Here is a 6,519-nt window from a genome sequence, read left to right as displayed (position 1 = left end):
TTACATAGATTCAAAGATGGGCTAAAAATATGAGGAAATCTGAGGATTTCTGCATGTGCAGATTCCATATGGGCCTACTAATAATATTACATGTCTAAGTAAAGAGTAAATGAACACATTAAAAATTAAGTAATAATATGAGTGATTTAAAAAAAAAAAAAATGTAATGCGAGTTTTTAGCTTAGTTAATCGGCTTTTAAAAAATTGCTGAATTAAAATGAATGTAGTCATGTTAAATCCCGCACACAATGAGAGAATGCAGGAACAGTCAAAAATGAAGACTGCAGAGCCTTACATTTCTGCAATGGAAAATTCTCATTATTTTGAGTGCATTGAAGAAGAGGACAAGAGGATAATCTGAATGGACAGTAATTTTACTTTTTAAAAAGACAAAAAGTACAAAAGTAGCAAACGCATAGCTCTAAACTTTTATTAATCTGTATATACAGCATGTGTAGCTCTGCGGTCAGGAACTACTCTGAAGATAACATTGTCCTCCATTAATTTTTTTTAAAGGTAAAGGTTATACAGTGTGTTGTTAACTCCTCTATTTAAAAGTAACTCAAAAGTAACATTACTTACCAAAAAAGTAACTAAGTAATAGGGCTGGGTGATATGGCAAAAATGCAATCTCGATTATTGTTTTCCATATTGAACGATAATGATAAATATTGCAATATAAGTTGTTAATGCTTCCAGGTTTAAGATAACCCAAACAATGACTGAATTCACAAAAATTAGAGGGTCCATTAAATGGCAAATCTTTTTTGGCCGATACATTTTTGGTGAACGAAAATTCAGTACATCTCTAATAAGAACACACTTTTAGATTCTCAATTTCTTCTGTGTGATCAATATAGAGTAAAAAAGTCCAGAGCTTATCAATGATATTGACACAAATTTATGGTGATTCAATATAATATAGTTTATCGGCCCAGCCCTACTAAGTAATGCAATTAGTTACTTTTTTGGGGAGTAACTCAATAAAATAATACATTACTTTCTAAAGTAACTTTCCCCAGCCATGTTTATTACCATGTATTACTAATTATTCCCTCAAACAGCATTGATAATGTACAACATCCCAGTGCATTTCAGCTTTAAATCTAACCTGATCTGCCAGTCATATCCAATGAGTCCTTGCTGGTCTCTGTGCTGCAGAAGCATTTGAAACTCGAACTGTCTGCTTTCCTTCTTGTAATGGACAGTGTCTACAGTACAGAAGGAGATAAAAACGTGCAAAAGTGGAAACTCGATCCGTCATTTCCCATTCCCTCCATCAGGCTTCTCTAACCGCCCACCTGAAACTGAACGAGATCCTGAACTGAAGGATTCCTGCAGTCATCAGTGTGACATCCTGTACTGTATCATTAATGTATGACACTTCGATTAATGGAGGGACACAGGTATCCTGCAGGCTTCATCTCTCATCCATAATCCAGTCTTCCCCACAAGCCTGAATATTTCATGTCGTGTTTTTAACAGCTGACACCAAAGGAATGTACAGGCATGTAAAGTGCTGGAGTGTGAAGTTCAGAACTGGAGCGATGTTGTGCGGTAGATCCAGAGCTGCTCGATTCACTTTCCAAGAATGGATTCCTCACTTTTGTTGTTATTATTTTTTAATTCCACTATAACACTTAAAAAAAAAAAAAACATTATGGTTAGGTGTTTTGAAGCATGGCTGCTGATTTTAGCTGGTCCTAAGCTGGAGTTAGTTACTTATGTAACAACAGAAGCCAGCTACTAAAGTGCTGTGCAGGTAAACCTCACTCCTTTGAACCTGAAAAGGTTCTCTAGTGACAGACGTTAGAGGCCATGGTCTTTAGCCTTCCAGTTAGAGCAACTGATTCCCATACAAAGAGTCGCTGGTTTAATCCCAGCTCGGATCGTATTGGGGTGTAGGACTGGTGGGGTTACACTTAGGACCAGCAAATGGCTAGTTTAAACCAACTCATGACCTGCAATAAACCACCTTAATAGAAAACTCCACTTTTTTTTAATAGACTTACTTTACAACTCCCCTTGAGTTAAAGAGTTGAGTTTTACTTTTTTTTTTTATCCATTTAAGAGATTTCTGGGTCTTAGCTTAGCTTAGCATAGATTACTGAATCGGATTAGACCATTAGCATCTCGCTTGAAAATAACAAAGAGTTTCAATATTTTTCTTCTTTCGAGCCGGACTCTTCTGTAGTTACATTGTAAGACTGATAAAAAATTGAAAGTTGTTATTTTCTAGGCCAAAGTGACTAGAAATTATAGTGTCATTCTGCTGTAATAATCAAGAAACATTGTAGCTGTGCCATGGCTGCAGCAGTCACAATGATATTACACAACACATGACAATCGGTCAGCTTCAGTAAATATAACCAAGAATGTTACCTAGCTGGGACTATTTTCAGGCACTGCATAATATCATTGTGCCTGCTGCAGCCGTTGTACAGCTGCAAAGATCCTTGATTATTATGCCAGAAGGACAGTTTTACACCATATCCATCTAGAAAACCTAGCAACTTTTTAATTTTCCATGCATCTTAGTAAACTATGTAAAAAGCTAAGCTGAAAATGACATCTGAACTGAAGATCAACTGAAGGGATTAAAAAATGGTAAAATGCAATGGTTTAGGGGAGATGTAAAATAAGCATTTTCCCCAAAATTAATTGTTCTTTTAAACCAGCGTTTGCTTCAAAACAGAACCAGAAAATGTTATCTTTTTCAACAGGGAAGATATAAATAAAGCCCAGTCAAGCACATCATTTTTTTTTGCATACATGGCACAGCACTGCAAGTTAAGAAAACACATGAATATGATATCCACCTGGATGATGGGACAGCAGTCATGTTGCGCCAGACCACACACCAGCTGATTGGTGGAAAGTTAAACCCCTACTCTTTAACAACCGGTCAGAACCTTGTTTTAGCTTACTGAGCAGTGTAGAGACCCTGTCACTATACTGGGGCAATAGGACAGACCACCTGCTGGTCACCTGCTAACACCACTTCCGGCAACATACTTCCTATGTGGTCTCTCATCCAGGCACAGCCCTGCTTAGCTTCAGTAGGTGACCATGAGAGTGCTAGCTTCCTGCTATAGAAAAATATTAACAAAGTGAGAAAACATCTTCGTTAGTTTGACAATAAGTTCACACAACACATGGAAATACACAAACAAACTGCAGGTTATGCAGACCACAATGGAAATGGCCATATGGCTGCTTCCTGTTTAGAGTCAGTAGGTGTTGTCGAAGATCTGAGAGCTGTTTTTTTGTTTAATTTTAACATGGTCACAGTTCCTTGATTTTTGTGTATTTTTAGCCCTAATAATCTGAAAAAATGCACAGTTAACATTCAATTTAAAGATATTTAAATTTAAATGTGTTATACATACAATACAGATGACTCTAAACAGAAAGCAGTCGTGTTTGGGTCCCCCAAAAAGTGCGTGAGTTTCAGTATTTGCATTGTGAAAACAATCCATCTTCTCCATTCTGATGGTAATTTTTCTTAACTTAACTTTCACATAAGTCTTAAATGTAAAAGATATGTAAGACAATGTCTATGTTTGCATTATGTGCAAAATTTAAGTGAAGTAAAATTGCTTAAGATATCAGTTTTTGTCAACAGTTTGCTAATCGACTGTAATACAGAATAAAATAATAAAAACAAAAACCATTAACAATGTTCTTATCAGCAATATTTTCACATTGCCTACAGATTTGGATGTTTCAGCATGGCAGAAACTAAGCCATGGAAACGGTTATTCAATGAAGTTCATTAAAGTGAACCGTACATAAGAACCTGTTTGTGGAAATGTATAAATTATTAGCAAGTGAGGGTCAAATAAATAATTAGTTATTTTTTTACTGAAAAAACATTCCACCTTGAATGATTTGACTAAACTTTGGAATTGACTCTCGATTCTCAAAGTCTTAGAATGAAGGAATCATTTCTTTATGGACTCGATTCTTTATGCGTAGTGATGCTCTTTCGCTGTCTCCTGTCACACGTGCTGAGAACACAATGCGGAAAGGATTTTCAATTTTACACCTCACTACACTGGTCACACAAGCAATTTACATGTCATTACAAAAGTGCAATCATGCATTCGATGTTACTAAATCAAGAATGTCGCTGAAGCTTTGCAAATACAAAGAATACAGTAAATAAAATAATTCGACTAGCAATACGGATATTGTTACATAAGACGCTGACAAGGTGGGTTCATTCAGTATTCACACAACAGGACTGCATTTTGGAAAATGGAAAAGGCACAAAACAAAGCCAGGACAAAAGCATAGAGTATTGTTTGTTTGTATTATATTTTATCATAAGAAACATATGGATTCTTTCATACATATCATTATTGTACGCATGCACTACCAGTCAAAACCTATGAAACTATTAAGATTTGAAGCTTTGGGCTCAGCTGACCATATATAGCTATGAATATACATTTCTTTTCAGTAACATAAAGAAAGAAATATATTATATCATATATAAGGTTGCATATGTTTATAGGACATAAATACAATACAAAAAAAAAAACAATAGTTAAAGTCTTTGTCATGTCATTTTCAAGGCACCTTTTTTGACATCAATGACAAAAATGGCAACCATTAAGGCAACATTAAACGGTCATTATCACACAACATTAAACACATAATAGAGCGTTATCCTGCTCATCAGGGTGATTTCCTCACTGATGAGGAGAGAATTACAAAGCTTGGCGAAGCTATTTACTGTATCAGTCATGTGCAACTAACAAAACACTAGAAACAATAGAAACATATCCATGATTATTGTAACAAAACAATTCAACAGCACTTTTCCTTACAATGAGGTTTAAGAGGTCAAAAAAGTCGTCTATAGTGAAAAATATCTCAGTAGTTTCTCCTAGAGACTGTTTCTCAGAAAAAGACCCCATTAATCGCATACATGGATTTAAAATATGTCTTAAACTGTACAAAATAATTTCAGTATATAAATCAGCTATCAAAATACAAATAGAAACATCAACACAAATCTCAGCAAAAAGGAAATCCACATTCATTGTAGAGTTCAAGTTTATCATCAGCATTTGTCTCATTCGAGTCTATTGTAATATTTGAGGAAAAACTGAAAGCTACATGACATGTCTCCTGAGTAACTGTATGAAAGAGCAAAGTTTAATCAATACAATCTTTCCTTACTTAAAGGGGAAAAATATGAAGGGCGAAACCTGCAAAAACAATAAATAAATACACAAATATATAAATAAATCAATTCCTGCATAAATAAATTCTCAATTAAATAAATAAATATGCAAATAAATAAATGTATATAAAATCCATACATTTCTGCAAAAATAAATATTAAAATAACTAATAGTGCAGACAGGTAAATAATTAAATAAATGACACAAATATTGGGGTAATAAGAAAATGCCATCATTGGTTGATCAATAGAATAATTTCACAATTGTTTTTTTGACTGGATTCTGATGATTGGCATAGCATTAGCATTATACTCCCAACATTAGCATTACACCCCCAACATTCAATTTAAATATTTACCTTCCTGCAATATTGATTATTTAAACATTCATTTATGCAGGAATTTGCATAAATAATTTGTATTTTTATACATTTATTTATTTATTTGCATATTTACTGTTTAATGTATTCAGGAATTTATCTAAATTTATATACATTTATTTACTTATTTGCATATTTATTTATTTAATGTTTTATTTATGCAGGAATTTATGGATTTATTTACTTATTTATTTATATATTAGCATTTTTATATATTTATTGTTTTTGCAGGTTTCGTCCTCCATAGAAAAGAATCACTACCACAGAAAAGACAGTAAACATTTTTATAGTTGAATATAACCCTTTCCTATTATAAATAATGAAAAAAATTAATAGTCCTGAGTGTGTGTGTGTGTGTGTGAGTGTGTGTGTGTGTGTGTGTGTGTGTGTGTGTGTGTGTGTGTGTAAGTTAGACATCATTGTAATTAACTGATTTGTTTAAAGGGTTGACCTAGAGTTGACCTAAAAATGAAAATGATAATTTACTCACCCATTACTTGTTTAAATACTTTCTTTCTTCTGTTTGACACAAAATAAGTTTTGAAAAATATTTGTAAACATGGAAAGGTTTCATTCAAAATTAAGTTTGTTTTTTTCCTACCATGGAAATATATATAGGATTATTAAAAAAACAGAAAATAAAAGAGCATTTATAAAACCTTAAATCAAACGTCTTTACTGTCAATTTTGAACTTGAATATAACTTATAATCTGAATTTAATGCTACCTTCTCATCCTTAATTACAAAATGGTAGTGTACATTGTCAACAAATATATAGCAAAGAACTGCTGTAATGAAAGGGACTTTTCACACTTGTTTGCAATCAGTCACCCTGTGAATGTTGTTTTGACCTTTACTGGCATCAGATATGTTGACGAGGCGATTAACAGCACAACAGAACAAAGATTTACCCCAAACAAAGTCTCTTCACAATGGGAGCTAAA

The 6,519-nt window shown here is 33.5% G+C and overlaps 1 long non-coding RNA gene across 1 annotated transcript; it reads right to left on the bottom strand.

Annotated features, from left to right (window-relative positions):
• Positions 1-1,009: 1,009 nt before the first annotated feature.
• On the bottom strand, positions 1,010-3,089 carry LOC141378732 (uncharacterized). Its single transcript, XR_012393990.1, has 3 exons — positions 2,820-3,089; positions 1,302-1,639; positions 1,010-1,211 (listed from the first exon to the last, which is right to left on the bottom strand). It is a non-coding gene; the product is annotated as an uncharacterized lncRNA (long non-coding RNA).
• Between the last annotated feature and the right edge of the window lie 3,430 nt (positions 3,090-6,519).

The sequence above is a fragment of the Danio rerio genome, chromosome 18, assembly GCF_049306965.1.
Source record: "Danio rerio strain Tuebingen ecotype United States chromosome 18, GRCz12tu, whole genome shotgun sequence".
Lineage (NCBI taxonomy): Eukaryota > Metazoa > Chordata > Actinopteri > Cypriniformes > Danionidae > Danio > Danio rerio.
Note: the sequence above shows the minus strand (reverse complement) of the source record. Positions and strands in the feature narration are given on the sequence as shown.